This window comes from Pezoporus flaviventris, unplaced genomic scaffold (genome assembly GCF_033815535.1).
Source record: "Pezoporus flaviventris isolate CSIRO_AGI_PZ_B2104156 unplaced genomic scaffold, CSIRO_AGI_Pfla_v1 ptg000029l, whole genome shotgun sequence".
Taxonomy (NCBI): domain Eukaryota; kingdom Metazoa; phylum Chordata; class Aves; order Psittaciformes; family Psittacidae; genus Pezoporus; species Pezoporus flaviventris.
In genome coordinates this window covers 3,783,788-3,803,102 of record NW_026892577.1, presented here as the reverse complement: position 1 = coordinate 3,803,102, position 19,315 = coordinate 3,783,788, and positions in this window count along the sequence as shown.

Below are 19,315 nucleotides of genomic sequence, written 5' to 3'. Positions count from 1 at the left end.
ACACCAAATCCTAAACAAACAAACAAACCCCTCTAAATGAAACAGGTTTATTAGATAACTCAATGTGAGCAAACAATCAGTTGAGTATTCCTCTCCAAACATGCACCCATCCTTAGACAGTAAAAAATGCCATTCTGTCATGGCATTTTTAAAACATCAACCAGATTGTGCACACAACAAACACAGTGGCTTGTTTTACCACACATTTCTTATCACTTCAAAAGAAACAAAGCTGCCTATGCATCAAACAATAAATTTAGTTTTGTTCCATGGTTCCTGCTTAAGGAAGTGATGATGAGCATGTTGGCTCTCACTAAGGTTAAAAGTGGCAGATGGCTCAGCCACCTCTAAAAACAAGGAGCTCCATTCAGGCAGGACAAATTCTGCCTACCTTATTTCTTATATCCTCTGTTCCAGTGAACACACTGCAACCCCAGGTGGCATGTTTAGTTCATACCCTTGCTTTGCAGACCACTTCACTGAATCAAATAGCAGTACCAAAACTGCAATGTGCAGTGCAAGTAATAATTCTGTCCCTTAAAAGTATCCTGTGCCAGGCTAAGAAGTATACTGAATTGGACAATGGAAAAGGGCAAGGACTCAGAAAATGATCAGACTCAACACATGAGAGGAGTACATTCCCCCCCTGTGTACCTGTGATGTTTAAAAAAGTCATCACAGAAATAAATACATAGAACATATGGCAGTTACCAGGCTCCTACCTAACTGCGTTCTGATGCTTCCTGTGACCCACTGAAAACACTAGAAAGAAAAGGCAGCATGCTGAAAGATAGGCAAAACATCATCGACATGATACTCAAAACAAATTGCATCCAAGGGGAAAATATGAAAGTAGGATGATACATGGTTTCCACAGATGGATTACTCATAGGAAACAGGCATCTAGGTCTCATTAGGTACATGTCAGCTTATGTTTTGTTTTTCATATAGATGTTTGAGAAACTGTGGAGAATACACAAATGGAAGAAAAATGTCAACCCAGATCCTCCAGATTAGCATGGAATGAACTGGAAGGGTGAGCACTATAATGCATATTAGGTTTCATCCCTCTTACCCTGTATTTTGGAGGTAGAGGCAGTCACGCTGAGACACATACACATACGGAGGAATAAATGAAGTTTAAAGGCCAACTGAAGAAATGCAGGCTAGCACAGCCATGGAGTAACCAAGGGAAATAACAAAACCACTCGCAGTATGCAGAGGAATTTATACCTACATATATACCACCTAAGGCTGAGCAAACTGCTTACTTAATGCAGTAAATATGGATAAATTCCCTAACATCCAACTTCCATCTGACATTTAACAATGCCGCAGGACCAGGGCATTTCAGATTTGGAAGGGAGATGAAAAATAACCAAAAGACCACTGATACTCTTAAGAAGCGCCTGGTGAGTACTGAAAATGTTTAAACATTATAAACATATTTTAATAGGCTTTACAACCTCTAACATTTCATGTATATGTATATGAATATGACATGATTTGATTTTTACTTCTAAGAATATTATTCAAGAAGAAAAGGCTAAGCTGTCGCAAAAGATGTTTTACCAAGATATGCCTTAGAAATGCTCATGAAACATAAATCTGCAAATATAGAATCATAGAATCATAGAATGGTTTGTGTTGGAAGGGACCTTAAAGCTCGCCCAGTTCCAACCCCTGCCATGGACATGGACACCTTCCACTAGAGCAGGTTGCTCCAAGCCCCTGTGTCCAACCTGGCCTTGAACACTGCCAGGGATGGGGCAGCCACAGCTTCTCTGGGCACCCTGTGCCAGTGCCTCAGCACCCTCACAGGGGAGAACTTCCTTATATCCAACTGAAATCTCCCCTCTGTCAGTTTGAAGCCATTTAAAGCCAAACTAAATGGGGGGGGGGGGGGGGGTGGGTGTGTCAGAGCATAACTGTTTTTAAAAAAGAATATTTGATAGCAAATTATATTTAGAACATCAAATGGCACCATCTATTCCCTAATGGGTAGACAGAGCATAGTACACTGCAAGGATGAAATAAAAATAGAAATACTCCTAGACATAGTAGAAGTAGATATTTTAGCATGAATCCACTGGTTGAAACCTGTTCTTACAAAACATTTAAGAAAATTCCAGTAACTAATTCATTTGTAACAATTCACAGGCTAAATCATCACTCAATCACCACTGTGAGTCATTTACTTTGGTTAAGATGTCTGGAATTAACGGTAGCTGGAGCGTCACCAATATTTTCTCACAATCTTGATATGCCACTCCTCTGTATGTTCTTTGTTAACCACCACATATTGCTATTTTTGGACCCTTTAATGAGGGCACACATGTATAAATGAAAGTACATAACATCCCAAATGAACAGAGTGAGGTTTTCAGCCCAATATCTCATTTATCTCACCACAGGTTACAAGAGACGTCTGATCATTTTTTCCTCCATAATCACTAAAGGGATGCCAATTCCATAAGATCGCACCACTCAATCACTTGCTGTAAAATCCTTCTGAAGACAGACAGACATCAATACCAGGTTTTGATGATTTCTAAACATGGGGCCTAGTATGCTAAAGATTACAAATCAGTAACTCGTATTATTCCTGCAAAGGTGAGGAATTACCATGAGCAATAACAAGTAATTAAAAAGTCAAATTACGTGAGAAACAATCCAACAATCATCTAACAAAGACATGACTATTTATAAGAGAAGTCCTTCATCTTAAACAGGGGAAGTTTAGAATAGATGTAAGGAAGAAGTCCTTTACTGTGAGGGTGGTGAGGCACTGGAATGGGTTGCCCAGGGAAACTGTGAATGCTCCATCCCTGGTGGTGTTCAAGGCCAGCTTGGACAGAGCCTTGGGTGACATGGTTTAGTGTGAGGTGTCCCTGCCCATGGCAGGGGGGGTGGAACTGGATGATCTTAAGGTCCTTTCTAACCCTAACTATTCTATGATTCTATGATCTTATACAAGCATCACTGAAACAACGTATTTAGTTTCTATAAATGAATACTGAATTGACTACAACAGCTACATAGAAAATAGAAGCAAAATTAAACTGTTTCCTGTATTTACACAAATGTAAATGAAAATAGTTTGCTCCTAACTTCAGAATGCAATAGCAGATAAAGAAAAATAAAATATATGGCAGAGCTCCACTGTCTTAAAGAGGAACTGTAATCAGAAACCATGATTCATATCTTGCTTAAAGCATAATGCTGTGAGTTGGAGAAGGCCGTTATTGTTCCGTTCTCATTGAAATACAACAGACGACACCAAAAATCTTTAAACTGGCACATACAATGGAAGAAACATTCTTCCTCTTATTAAAGCTGTTGGATTTGCTTGTGGTATTTTCAATAATGATTTATTATATTAGTGGTCTTTGCCAGCAGAAAAGACTGTTTACATTCCTGTAAGTGTTCAGCCTGCATTGTTACTGAACTGCTCAAGTCTGGTCATTCAATAAACCAAGAATTTGTCCAGGAGAAAAGTTAATACTCCTTTAAATGTTGCCAGTTTCTTAAAGTTAAGTACTACAAAGATAATGCTTTAAACCCTTGAAAAAATAAATGGAATCATATTAATTTGCTTTCTCAGTGACAAAAGAAGAATCACATAACGTTGACCCCATTAGTTGCAATAAAAAATATATGTTTTATTTCTTGGTGAAGATTGCCATTCAGAAAGAGATACAGCTGATCACTTTAGTATCCTGTGTGTGCACGCATATCTTATAAACCCCCTGAGCATAACAATATTCCATGCCTTTTGGTACTGAGGACATGATGGCAAACTCTGGTTGCAGCTTCTTTCAGCTGGATCCAAAGTCCCATTGCTTTCAATAACATTAAATCAGGTGTTAAAACAGTGGCTGGGTGCCAGCTGCCCTGGTATCTAGGAAGCGTATAACAGAGGATGGAATGTATGCCCATGTTTCTAATACAGCTATTCTTCAGCTAGTACTTCATTAACCTGTGCTGGTACACAGAAACCATGATTGTTCACATCACCACAATGACTGGCACAGCATGTGGATTCGGATGGTTTAAGAAGTCTGTTATGCACAATCAGAGTTCGGATTTATTTAAAGGCCAGAACATGCTGAAAAGGAGACTAGATTGCTTTCAGGATCTTGCAACACCAGCAGGTCTGAGCAAGGATGTTTGGAAACCCAAATACAGCAAATGTGATTGAGGTTGCACACCCCAGGTGAGCTTTGTTCAGCCAAGGTATCCTGGTTTTGAAACATAAAGCAGTGGAAGCAAATGTTGGTGCTTCTTTAAAATCAGTCCTGCAGAAAATGTGTGTCTCATGGGCAGGGTGCACACACAAAAAAAAATGTTATCACCACAGGAAACCGCGTTTGGTTTGTTTAGAATGGCAGCAAAACATTTCATAGCAAAAGAAGGCTTGACACTGTTTATAAATAGTGGAATATGTGTAAAAATACTGTTCACATCCATTTGACATCTCTCTTCCAAAGGACTGTATTTTGGCTGAGTCCATATTTTTAATTCTTTGCCTTATGCTTGACTGCTCTGTTATTTATAAAGTAGTGACCTTCTTTTACTAATATAAAGACTGGGCAATTTTAAATCGGAATGTACCAAACTACTGCCATTAAAGTATAATTTAATGCAGTGCTCAATGCAGGAGCAGTCCTCCTCCTGGAAAAGCCTTCTTCCAAAGAAACGGAAAAGTGACAGTCAGAGATGAGAAGCCTATATCAAGTTGAATGGTTCAATACTGTAATTCTGGTGGTAGCATAAAGCAGGCCTTCAGACTGCATGGCTTAAATAAAAATGGGTAGTAAACAAATATTAAACATGAAGGCGCTGCTCAAGAAACAGAAAGGAGCACATGGTGAGGAATTTATGGTGAGGAGTGGCTGCCAGGAGGAGAATAAGCACCAGGAGATAAGAATAGTATTCGCTAAAACAAGGTCATTGCAGAGAAGGTTTCAGATTCCAGCCTATGTTTATAGCCTTTGGTGTCAAGCTGTCCAAGAACAGATCCAGAAAGACTGCCTTTGTAAAAGTAAATTTTCTCTGTCATCCTTTCTCTCACCCGAGGTGCTATCTGTCAAGGCCTATAAACTTCACTGTAGATAGATTATGTTAATAAGACATGAAATATTGTATATAGCTACAGGGAAGATAGGGTGCTTGTATCAAACACATCTTCCTGTTCACCCATGCAAGATCTGAGGGGCACTTTCTACAGATAAATGGGTTTGGAATGACATTTCATTTAAAATTGTATTCCCAGTCACAAACGGACCATGCAGACAACAGACATGTAAGCAATCCAAATGCTGCCGTGAATAACTGCTTATAGTTACCCTTCCTTCTTCCATCTTTCAAATGCTGAATATTTCATCAATACACAAGCAACACACTTAACTCTCATCATCTTCATCTTGCACCTGAGGTAACTAAACCAAGAGGTTTTCAAGTCAGTTTTCACAGGCATCTGTAACTCATTTTCCATGCACTGTGAGGGTTTTCTGAGGGCTCAGTATCTCTGAAGACTTAAGGCAGAGAAAACAATAGCTTAGAAGCACTCACTAATTCTGAATGGTTAATTTTAGACTTTCAGAATCCAGCTTACTGCTGCTTTCTCTGAGATGCAGTTGCCCAGCATCAGAAAGCATGTATGTCCAGCATTTAGAGCACTCAGAGACAGCTAGATGCCCAGCTTGATTTCCAGATTCCCAGAGGCACCTAATCCTTAGTGAAAATCACAGGAAACAATTGTAAAATGGCTTTTCAAAGTCAGCTGGAAAGCTGGGTCCATTTCTGGGTCCTTTGACAACCTTATTGGCATAAGTATATTCCCCGTAATAGATGTTTCTGTGCATCCATGTGTTTTATACTCTGCAACTATGAGGATTTTTTTCTGGAAAGAAAATGAAGATTGTGAGGTAGTTCACTTAAAACTGTGTCTTCCTATGGGTATTTGAAACTTCAAGGACTTTGGATGACTGGATAGATACGATTATCACTGACAAAGGGAAGAAGCTGTACTTCTATGCTATGTATGAACAAGTTTTATGTGGATACATACCATAATTTCCTCTCAATGTGTTACAGTTTATAGACATAAATACAATTTTAGGTGAGCAATTACAACCACTGCTAAATCTCCTCATTGTAGGCTCTTCTGTTTGTAATGTTTCTGTGTTTGGCTGGCCCTTCGCAGCCGGTACAGCTGAGCTGGGGCACTAGGTAAAAGTTATGGACTGGCCACTTTCTAGGTCCCTGTTCACCAGTTAGGGATCCCTGCTTTCTCCAAGACCTACTGTAACGTATTTCTAAGCCTGTAGGGACCTGAGTTACTGCTAGCTGGCAGATGTTGATAGCCCTTCACAGCTAATACAGTTTCAGCTCCAGCTGATGCCTTGGCATCCAAAGCAGGATTTTTAACGTTTAACTTCCTGTGCTTTCTGATCCTTTCAGATGCTTTGAGAATACCTAAGCCAGAAGGTGACTAGCTGTCCAGATGTATGGAGTGAAAAAGAGGGGTGCTTGTCTTTCTTTCCCTACTTTCAAACCAACAGTACCTAAGAGGGGCTGACAAGAAATCTGGAGGACTTTTACAAGGGCCTGTAGGGACAGGACAAAGGGGAATGGTTTTAAACTGACAGAGAGGAGATTTAGATTAGATATTAGGAAGAAAATAGAGAAGTTGTGGCTGCCCCATCCCTGGCAGTGCTCAAGGCCAGGTTGGACACAGGGGCTTGGAGCAAGCTGCTCTAGTGGAAGGTGTCCCTGCCCGTGGCAGGGGTTGGAACTGGATGAGCTTTAAGGTCCCTTCCAACCCAAACCATTCTATAATTCCATGATTTTCAGGTAAACTGCTAGCCAGGCTGTTTCTACCGCTTGGTTCTGGAATGTAATGTGACCTGAAATATACGCTACAGTACTGCACAGATGCCACATTTAATATCTATGCCTAAATTAAATAGATTTACGATGCAAATCTGGAGCCAAAATGTGGATGTATGTTTAAAAGGGGGCCCTAAGGCATGTACTTTTGCAGTACAAGACAAAAAGGTTGACCACAATGTCATACTCTTTTGACTGACAGCCATCCGCACAAACCAGCAGGCATGCCACCCCTACAAACCTAGAAACCCCTGCTGAAAAGGCCCAAAGTAAATTCTTTGCAGAATTTCCCCAGTAGAGGTTCCTGCTCCTTCCTACTAAAATCAATAGTTTCTGCAGGAAAATCTGAGAACAGAAAAGTATTATGCACTAATCAAAAGCTCAAAAGGTGCAAGAGATGAAAGTGAAACTTGTCTATTGGCTCAAGGTTCCCGAACTCCTTGTATCCAACTCCCTCACAGTTTCAAGTAGGGAAAGGACGGATGTGAGGTTCTCAGCCTGTACTACTGCTGTTACATCAACTTCTGCAGTTAGAAGTCACTGGGACAGAGGATTTCAAAATCATGCCAGATTCAAACTGCTCAGGACTTTGAACACTTGAATCAGTCTCTTTAAATAGGCCAGCAACCACTTTCCACAGCAGCCAAAGCTTCCAGTGACTGCAATGTATTACTCAAGATACCATGTACTACACTAATCTACTCAAGAGGTGATGGGGGCACAGAAAACCATGTAAGGCCAGCATCTGAAAGGAAAGGTTGCAGACTCTTGGGCAAACACGGATGATAAAAGCATTCCTGGCAGCTGTTGCTATCTAAGCATTCTGGAACAGCCAAGGACATCTTCAGAATGGCACAATATCATCTTCAGAAATCCACTCTCATTATCTATTTTGTTTGTGCAGTGCTTGTTTTGTCCCTCAACAACCTTGCATAACCCTCTTTACAGCCAATGGAAGTTAAACACACTCAGGCAAGAGCAAAATGGAAATCAGCTCCTTACAAAACAACCATACATTGGCTTTGAGTTGATAGACAGAGCTGAAGCTAGTAACATTTTTGGATAAACATCACTTTGATTTGCCCCTTCAGGCCCAAATATGTCACACGGAACCAAAACCACAACTGCCAACATGTTGGCAATGAACTGAATACATATTAAAACCAGAGAGAGAGCCACGCACAAAACCCAAATGCAAGAACAATCCACAGAAATCAACAATAAAAACTAAACCGATCCAAGGAAACGTAAGACTCTGATCCTGCACCTACGTTTCACAAAAGCAACAACTTAAACAGAATCACAGAACTGTTTGTGTTGGAAGGGATCTTAAAGCTCATCCAGTTCCAACCCCTTCCACTAGAGCAGCTTGCTCCAAGCCCCTGTGTCCAACCTGGCCTTGAACACTGCCAGGGATGGGGCAGCCACAGCTTCTCTGGGCACCCTGTGCCAGCGCCTCAGCACCCTCACAGGGAACAATTTCCTTCCTAATATCAAATCTAAATCTACTCTCTTTCAGTTTAAAACCATTTACCTTTTCTTCTTTGCCTGGAGGCTACATTCAGTGGTCTACAGAACCTCTAAGCACTCAATCACTGGCAAAATATTCCTACCTTTTCAGTGTTATTCTACCTTCTTTTCGATCATCCCCATGCATGGCATACGATGTACTCAAAAAAATATTATGCCAGGAGCTCCAGAAACAGCCAGTGCTTGCTGCATAGTTAATGACACTGTCCCAGCTGATTAATTTGTGCCTTTCGATGTGACCTTTTTCTTCAGCCAAGTTAATATGCAAGCTTAACTTTGTGGAGGAAATCAATCAGGCTCTGCTTACAATTCCAAGAGTGTAAATGTGAAGCAAGCTTATTGTTCTATTCCCAGTGCTACAGAAGCACACAGACAATATTTTAGACCTACGGCACTGTAAGATGTGATGCATATCTAAAATCAGACAATAGTAATGCAGAAAGATTACATTTTAGATTAGCAACAATGTCCCAGCATCTGGGACAAGGAAAACAAATGCAGGGCAGCTTCAGGAGGAATAATTTGAATATGCTATAAACACTGCTTAATTCTAAATTAATCCCAACCAAAAAAAGCTTGCTGTCATGGTGAATACATCATTCAACAGCTATCAAGAAATGAGAGAAAGTTAAAGTAGTGCAAAGGAACAGAACAAAAAATCAGCTACAAAGCTATGTTAAACATGATGCTCTCACCTGGAATACTGTATTCGGTTCACACTGTTATATAAGGTGTATAAGAACCAAGCGCCATTCAAAGTGCATTATAACAGCATTTAGAGACACTTTTCCATATAAGAACTTGTTAAGATTGGGATTGGACACAGAGGACAGCCAACTGTAGGCCAAATCTCTGTTGATACACAGCTCTGCCTGATTAGACTCACCAGGCAGTGTTCAAAGGCAGAAGACAGAACCTAAATTCCAACCTCTACCAAATGTCTTGAATCAGAAAAGAATCCTCAATAATTCTGAATATGCTATGTAAGCAAAGAAACTAGAAGAAAAGACATGCTGCAATAGGCTGAGAAAGTTGAGGCTGTTCAGCCCAGAGAAGAGAAGGCTGCATGGAGACCTCATAGCAGCCTTCCAGTATCTGAAGGGGGCCTATAGGGATGCTGAGGAGGGACTCTTCATTAGGGACTGTAGTGATAGGACAAGGGGTAACGGGTTCAAACTTAAACAGGGGAAGTTTAGACTGGATATAAGGAGGACATTCTTTCCTGTTAGGGTGGTGAGGCACTGGAATGGGTTGCCCAGGGAGGCTGTGAATGCTCCATCCCTGGCAGTGTTCAAGACCAGGTTGGACGAGGCCTTGGGTGACATGGTTTAGTGTGAGGTGTCCCTGCCCATGGCAGGGGGGCTGGAACTTGATGATCTTAAGGTCCTTTCCATCCCTAACTATTCTATGATTCTATGAATATCAAACAGTGAGACTGAACATTCCCAAAGAGGAGAGAGCTAGCAAACTGCTAGAATAATCGCTTGCCTTTCAATGCCAGCACATGCACCACAATCATGCTACTAGTAATGTCCTTGTGTCTTGAGGATGCCTAGGTATTTCTGAGGTACTTTTGTGCAGGTAGGAGACACCTTTACTTAGGCCAAAGTGAATAACAGTGAGTTAACTCCAGCTAACAGGTCCACTGCAGCAGCTGAACAGCTCTTGCAGAAAGCTTTGAAATGAGAAGCATCCAGGCATGTGAACCAAAATCAGCTAGGATTGAGGGGTAGCAATCTCACAGACAGCATCTGCCCTGACATCTCCATTGTATTGATTAGCCTAAATATTTCATTTCAAATTCTATAGCTTGTACTATATTTTTTTCTTCGTTTTTATTTTCTACATTAGGAGGTACAACAGCTCTGTGCTGCAGCTGTACCAGGAGACAAGAATTAGGGCTAGCAGTACAAACATGTCAAAGACACACAGAAGACATGTCATAGAAGGCATAATATGGTTGAAGTTTAAGTTGAGGTGCTACCACACAGTATAGAATTGCTACCTTGTGAAGTACAGTCATTACAGTCTATCTGTAATCTTGTATATTCTTGTGCTATATCTCAATTGTTTCCATTGCTTCTGATCATAATCCAAATCTGATGTCCTAGTTACACACTCCAGTAGTTTCTAGGACCCTGGGGAGTGAAGTAAAGGACACAGCTGCATCATGTCACTGAAACTATTTACCTTCCCACTCAAAACACAAGTGTCAGCTCAAAAATGCACCAGAAAGGTGCCCACTGCTTTTGCCACCTGCAAACTCTCACCAGTCAGGGGCCATGAACAAATTGTTCCCAAATGGAGGTAGGGAATGAACAGTCTCCAGCTGCACATCAGTGGGAAAAACCTGACCTTTCCTGAACTGACCCGCAAGCTCCCCTGTGTCTAATATATAAATATGTGCATAAACAAACATCAGCTAAAACCTACATCAACAGCTCCTTGTTGCCTTTTCATACAGAAAAGATTTTCAGAAGCATGGGGACAGATGAACCCCAAATTCTCACCTTATTTTGAAGGTTCTTTTCTGTTGAAATGTCACTGGAATCCACAGTTAAATATATCTTGTCCTTCACTTTCATCATGTTTTGCGTTTCTTACTAACTATCCCATAGATAGAAACTCTTAAATGTCATTTTTCTGCTATGAAACACATTAGCACTGGTGTTTTCTCTGGATGGCTCCTTTAAGGGCTTCATAGCTGCCCTTCTGCTTTATTATTTCTAAACATTTACAGCTTATTCAGAATCATGCTGCTCTTCTCATCTCTTGTTGGACCCACTGTTCTTGTGTTAGGATGTTATGTCTTGAGCTACATTAAGATAACTTGGAAATAGAGAAAGAGGATTAAATCCTTCTTATTATTTATGGCTGTAAAAAAAGCCTAGTGGGAAATTGAAGGGAGGGAATTCAAAGAGGGAAAATGATTAAGATGCTTCAGTAAGACGTATCTAATTACTTTCAGAAGGCAGTGGCTATCTAACATGGGTGTAACCAGCGCTACCAAACCTTCAACAAGAATCTGAGCAATATGGGGCCAGACTCACCATAGTGGGAGAGAATTTTTTACTGTTAAAAAAAGCTGTAATGGGATGAAAGGGTGAAAAATTGTAAATCTGAAATTCTAAACACATTAGATGCGAAAAAAATAGGGCAAAAAAGCAAAACTATTCTGCAAAGGATTGTATGATGTTGGCAGGGGGAAGAAAATTACCTCATCAGCTATTGCTTTTGTGTATTCATCTAGAATTTTATCACTCTTCTCTTTTTTTTGTGTCAGTGTAAGCCAATTCTCATTAATCTATGAGTCATTCTTATGAAAAGAAGAAAGAGATTAAGAAGTCTGGAGCTGGTTAGAAGCGTTCCTAACTCTATTTATCTACAAGGTGACAAATGAAATTCAGGTTTTCAGAACATAAAACTTAGATTTTTTCTGGAAGTTTCCCAATCATGGCCCATGTCCTAAGCTGATTTTCGTTCAGCAAATAGGCAACAGTGTCCAGAGGGTTCTATAGCTGGAATGTTGATCTTTCTTCAGAATCTGGTCACCTGTTGTAGTGTGCAGGCAAAGAACTGAGTTCTCTAGAGAAGATGACCTTATTGGCGTCAGACACACTGAAAACATAGAATCATAGAATAGTTAGGGTTGGAAAGGACCTTAAGATCATCTAGTTCCAACCCAAGGCTCCGTCCAACCTGGCTTTGAACACCGCCAGGGATGGAGCATTCACAGCTTCCCTGGGCAACCCATTCCAGTGCCTCACCAGCCTTACAGTAAAGAACTTCTTCCTTATATCCAATCTAAACTTCCCCTGTTTAAGTTTTAACCCATTATCCCTTGTCCTATCACAACAGTCCCTAATGAAGAGTCCCTCCCCAGCATCCCTTTAGCCCCCCTTCAGATACTGGAAGGCTGCTATGAGGTCTCCACACAGCCTTCTCTTCTCTTTCAAGGGACATGAAGAGAAGTCGTTTGGTACTGATACGAGGAAAAGCAGGAACTGTGTATTCTTATTACTAAATGAAAGAAGGGGCCTTAGCCTCATTGCTACTGAATGTAACCACATTACAGCTTTTTGATTATTAATTTCACCAACTAAACCCACTTCTTGGCAGATAACACCTAAAGGCTAAGGCCAAATGAGAATGTTTGGTAAGAAAATTTACGGATAAATTCGAAGGGTAAATCTCTGCTTGATATAATATGCTTGTAAAAAGGTCCTAAAATAACAGGCAAGCATCAAGAAACATAACAGATAGGCAGAACATACCTTTCTAGCCTTAGCAAGAGCTTCATGACCTATTCTGGTGACTTAGTGTCCAGTCTTTCCAGCTGAACAGATCATATACCTTCTGCCTATATCACACGGCAGGAGATTGCTACGCGCTGTGACCTTTCTCCTGGCACATTGTAGCTAATCATACAGCATCTCCACACTTCTAGGAAGTTCTGGTTCCATTGTACCTGCATAGGTCTGTAATTGTCCATGGGAACTGAGTCTGCCTGAAGCTGCCCTATGTTTGCATTGACAAAGTTTGGGACAGATGGCAGCAGGGCACTGGTGACAGACTCCATGTAACCTGTTTCTAGCTGTTAGTTTTCTTCGATACCCCTCAGGCTCCAGCACAGAATTACCTGTAGCACACATGAATTGTTCCAGTGTGACAGCTTCTTCCTGAAACCATTTCTTCTGGAAGACCCCAAGCTGCTGCACAGCTGATATCCCACTGGATGGAAATCAGCACTTGGAGCTCACTATATGCTATAGCCCATGCGGCTCCTATTGACTGCCACTGTGTAAGTTCTTCAGTTAATGTCTGTTTCCATAATTGTCTGTAAACCCACAAAGCTGGCATTCTCCTACAGCTCCTGAACGAAGGCAAGGCTCCAAAACACAACAGGGTATAAAGCTCAAACATTTCACCCACCTTGGAACATCTCAGCCAAAATGACCAGAAACAGCCCTGCTCTCCTAGTTGTGTACCAGCTAAGACTCAGCAGGCTGTACTCTAACAGCTCTCCATACAGAAGAGGGAAAGGAAGGAGTCCTAATTCTGGAATTTTTATTGCCCCTAATCTACCAGAACTTGACTATCAAACCACACTGTGACACTGGAAGAAAGTTAAATTTCAACAAATGTGAGCTGGGAGGGATGGGCTGTCTCCCATGTAAAACCCTGTCACACTTTTTGCTGACATTGCTTTGCAGTTCTTCACAAACTATGGTGTGGATTATGGATAGGAGTATTTCAGAACAATAAATAAATGGGACAGGGTGATTTTGCTGCATCATTTTTTCCCCCCACACCCTTTCTTTCACTTTACAGGAACAGCCAGGACCAACGCAGAGGGTGCTTGTCTTGGCAGATAATGACCAAGGCAAAAGGTCATGTACAAAAACTTAGCTCCAAGAAAGACTCAGCTTAGCAGCCATCTCTAACTGACACTGAGGAAAGACCAGACTCAAGCACTCAGACACTCCATTTCTCTTTATCTGTCAGTGAGTTAATTGCTGCCTCTTTCTCCACCTCAAGAGATGATGAAACCAGGGTGTCCAGCTTCTGAAAGAGTCACATGCACTGACACAGACTTTCCCAAATGGCATTTCAAAGGCTGCTCTGTGGTGCTTCTTACAAAACACATTAGAATTGTGATCTTTCTTTGCTGGCCCTAATGATAAGGCTAATCCAGTTCTGACTAAATACAGCCACAGTTTTAATACTGGCTCCATCAGGAGTGGAAATGCAGAGTTATATTTGGCATCCAGTGATGATCTACTGCTTACAAGGTCATGGAGCCTGGAATCGAGAAGAAACTGCAACTTCAAGTCACTCTCATGCTCTAAGGTTTGTTGGAAAGAAGCTTGTGCTGTTTTCAAAGAGCTGCTTTGTGGATATATTTAACCAGATCCTTGGGAAAGTCCTTCTTGTGCTAAAATTAGAATCTAATGACCCTAAAAGACAAAAGTTTCTGTCGCAGTAGGTAAAAGTACAAGCTGGGAAGCTGGTTTTTAGACTCCTTGTCTTTATCCAACAATACACTGCCATCGTGTGGTTCAGTTAATCAACGGCAATATTAAGATACATTGACGACATTAGGATGCTTTCAGTTGTTATTGCTTTAATTTCTATGATGTTAATAATGTACCGACTTTATGCTTTCAGGGTATTTATTGGAAGTTTAAAAGAAAAGGAAACAATGGGGTTCCCTTTTCAAATTAGAAGAGCCAGAAAAGGTTCAATAACATTATTTGAAATTAACTGCATTTCATTTGCTTTACTTTAATAGTGGCCTGTTTCTAAATGTACATCACTTCCATCTTTCCATTTTCTTTACTTAATGCAAAAGGGGTGAATTCTTGGAATAACTGTATTTTATATATACATATATGCGTGTGTTTATGCACATAACTTTATTGCTCTCATGTTCAGTTGCTTCTTTGACTTGAGAAAGAGCAAATGGCTTTCTAGTTGTTCCCTTAGTCCTTTGTTTTCTAATAATAACTTGCTGTCTTCAGCCTAAGTATTCAGCTATGGATCCCAATGGGGGAACCTCCTGAAAGCCTCTCCCCAATGGGTCAACCTCCTGAAAGCCTCTCATGTTGCTTTGCTCAGAGCTCTGCTCTTAGACAGAGCTGCACTTGAAAAGGTAAGCTCCTTAGAAGCTGAAATTAGGGAAAAGTAGTGCGAAGGAAACATTTCTTATTGCATCTGCTAATTGTTCTTTCAAGATACAGAACAGTGAGACCGTGCCTTGTCTTCCCTACAAGAGAAAAAAAGCATTATGATCACCATGAACATAACATTCACATGGGGCCTGTCATTTCCTCTACAAAACTCATGCAAGGTCATGGCTAATCCAGTGATAAGCAGTTGGCAGAAGAAACTCACTGTTTCGTTTTCTTCCCTGGAATCTTGTTTTTAATAGCTAATCCTGCTTTAAAAAAAAATAAATCCATCTGGCTTCATAGTGTTGGGAAGTCAGTGCTGTCCAGCAAAGTCAAGAGTTGTAGGCAGCACTTTATTTGAGATGGTAGGATAGGATAGGATAGGATAGGATAGGATAGGATAGGATAGGACAGGACTATTTCAGTTGGAAGCGACCTATAACAATCATCGAGTTCAACTACCTGACCGTTTCATGGCTGATCAAAAGCTAAAGCATGCATATTAAGCATATTAAGGACATTGTCCAAATGCTTCTTAAACACTGACAGATGGGGGCACCAACCACCTCTGGGAAGCCTGTTCCAGTGTTTGACCACCCTCTTGGTAGAGAAATGTTTCCTCATGTCCAGTCTGAACCTCTCCTGGTGCAGCTTTGAACCAGTTCCACATGTTCTGTCACTGCATCCCAGAGAAAAGAGATCAGTGCCTCCCTCTCCATATCCCCTCCTCAGGAAGCTGTAGAGAGCAATAGGATCACTCCTCAGGCTCCTTTTCTCCAAACTAGACAACTCCAGAGTCCTCAGTCACACCTCACAGAAGGCTGACATGCCTTCCAGCTCCTTCACCAGGTTTGTTGCTCTCCTCTGGATGCACTCGAGGACCTTCACATCCTTCTTAAACTGTGGGCCCAGCACTACACACAGCATTCCAGGTGAGGACACAGCAGTGCTGAATACAGTGGGATAATCCCCTCTTTTGACCAGCTGGTTATACTGTTTGATGCACCCAGGATGTGGTTTGCACTCCTGGCTACCAGAGCACACCACTGACTTCTATTGAGCCTGCTGGGATCTGCACCATAGATCCCTTTTGGCAGGGCTGCTCTCCAGCCACTCCTCTTTCAATTTGCACCCAGCATTACTCTGTCCTAGCTACAGAATCCTGCATTTTGACTTGTTAAATTTCATCCCATTAGTCATTGCCCAGTGCTCCAATATATCTAGATCCCCCTGCAAGCCATATTGTCCCTCAAGAGAGTCAACAGTACCTTCCAGTTTGGTATCATCAGCAAACTTGCTAATAGTGCATTCCATCCATTGAAAAACACATTGAAGAGAACTGGTCCTAAACTGAGCCCTGAGGAAGCCCCTGATGTTCTGTATCATGCTGGTGTGGTACTTTTTAAGGCTGCACCTCTGATATGTAGGCTGTTACAGATGCAAACTCATAGCTGTGACTGCACACTGAACATGCAACAGCTTGCTTCAAAAGGCTGTCTTTATTGTTATTCAGAAGGACTGCACCAGCGTCTCTAAGGGACACTCAGCTGTTGCTTCAACTAAGCAACTTACTTGGAGAAGGCAGCATTCAAAGCTCAGACCAGGTATTTGTTATTGCATGTCCATGGAAAAAGGTCTTCCTGACTCAGTCATTAGCGCAATTACATTATGACCTAGAATGTCATAATGTAATAAGTAGCTTTCTGATATAAAGTTAATTAAAATAAATCAAATCTGTATTCCTTCTGGTTCTTATATATAAAACCCCATATATAAACCTGCAAAACTCCTTTATATGCATAAATTTATATATACACAAACATGTAAATTTACACTACCTTTATACATTCAGTTTCTTTTTTTCATATAGTGTAGCCCTTAGCTGTCACAGTGGAAAGATGGATACACTGGAATATCCCACAGGTTGTTCAGTGTTATGCCATATAGTGTATTACACCACTTTTATGTTCCACATAAAATACAATTTATAAGAAATACATAAAATAAACTTATAAATTGTATTAGGTTCCACAAAATACAATTTATTAGAAAGGCTTTCAAAGACCCTCATCCTCTCCATCTCCCTCATTTTGCTGTTTCTGTTACCACTGTTTGTATGAAGCATGGGCAGCTGGAGACAGCAATCCAGAGGAGGGCGTCCTATGGCTTTGTATAATGACCCGGGCTCCTGGAGTCCAGAGAGCCGTGAGGAGGGGATGGGGAGAACCAGGACACTGTAGGACAGCGTAAAATCAGGAGTGGATGCAGCACATACATGTAACAAGCGAAGACACCCTACATCCATCAGGGATGGATGTATTACCTCCTGTGGAAACCTGAGTGCTCACTACATGCCTCAGCTATGGGAGACGGCTGACCAGCTGGAATCTGGGTGCTCCCTAAGTCTACCTGCAGCCCGCTCCTATGTCCTAGCTCCCAGACACCACAGACTACACCCCACAGTCTTCCACTCGCTCTTTGCTTGACTTCTCCAAGAAAATCATCCCACAGCTCTTCTAAGAGTTTTGGGGAGTTTTTTTCAGCGTAAAAAGTCTGGAGTGAGAGGTGAAGTTTTCAACCCAAGTCAGTCGTCTGAGCTGCTGGGCTTGTCCTGCTGCAAACTCACATTTAATACTGAACCTGAGCCAGTGCCTATCAGAAAGGAGATCCTGTACCTCTTATGAAAAAGGCTGGTGCACAGTCGGACACCCTGCAGGTCATGCCATCATTAAAAACAGCTCTTTTGTGAACAGATACTAAAATGAGCAAGAAGAAACATCCTAAAATATTACAAAACTTTTGGGACGGCAACCAACATAAAAAGCTGATCAGAGAACCTGAGTTCCAAAGGAAACACCTGCAAACCCTAGCCCTTCTCAGCAGTTTATGAGCCTTACTTTACCAATCCTGTGCCTGGGGAAGCCCTGAATAAATCATGAGTGAAGGAAATCTTGCCTCTGAATAAAGGTTCTCTTTTAATCAGTACCTTTATAACCTTGTTCTATCAAGTTTAAGATCTTTCCTACAGTCAAAGAATATTTTTAAAGGGGAAAAGCTAGACATGAAAAATGCTTTGCTAACTGCTGGGAGGAGCATGTTTGCTTAAAATGGAGCAGAAGTATTTCAAATCACTCAGCGATGAAAATAAAATATATACCAGAGGAATTGTATATTTAAAGAAAATTATAATGTATCCGAATGTCACACTATTTCAAGTATAAATTATTTATAATGTTATCAACTGCCATATAACTATATTACAAAGAAATAATATTAGAGGTATTTTTAACATTTAAATTCTATTACATTTCAATGGCTTTAGCTGGGATGGATTTTTCCTGAGGGAAAGCTGTGATAGGTTTCATGTCTTCTGCATTCTGCTGCTGTATTACTGAAGTCAATGGGAGCTTTTTCACTGACTTGAGTAAGAACAGAACTTTACAGCTCTAATCAAAGGGAAGGATCTTAGATCATCTTGATGAAAGGTAAGCATTTTGAATTGCTAAATACAGTTTTCCACAACTTCTGGTCAAATGAGTGTCTCAAGGCAGTTATCAAAAGAGTAAACAGTATCATACTCTGCTGCCCTGAAAACATACACCTCTAGAGTTTCAAGGGGTTTTAAACCTGAATTTCCTGTCTTGATCCATGAACTGTTACTACGGACAGTTAAACAGGTATGACATTTCATTCCTGTGATGTTTCATTCCAGAAGACCTGCATTTCAACACCAGAGATGCTGACGCTGCATCTGCAACAGAGCTTGCAAAGCGCTTCAAGTTCCTTTCACATGAAATACAGCACGGATTTCAGATGATCAAGTTGACTGATGTAACACATGATACACCTAGCACAGTCAGTTACATCTCACCAATGAAAACTCCTCATTCTTCCTACAGTAGTCAGTAGGTTCTGCAATTTTTCTCTCAACAGGAGACAAAATGTTAGGTTACAGAACCCTTAAAATTCTCTGCTGGATCTCACAGAATGGGCAAGTCCCACCCTGTGGGGAATGCCACTTTCCAGCAGTCTCCACACATTCCCTGAAAGAGTTCAAATTCTTTACCCCAATTGAACGCGTTTCTCCTCTGGTTTGAATGGCAGTCTGAAAGGAGACACTTGAGAGTTCTTGGTGGCAGACATTCTAATTGATCTCTTGGCTGCAGTATACTGTAATTTGTATGGAAATATGCATTTCTCTGTGTAGGCTGTCCTGCAGT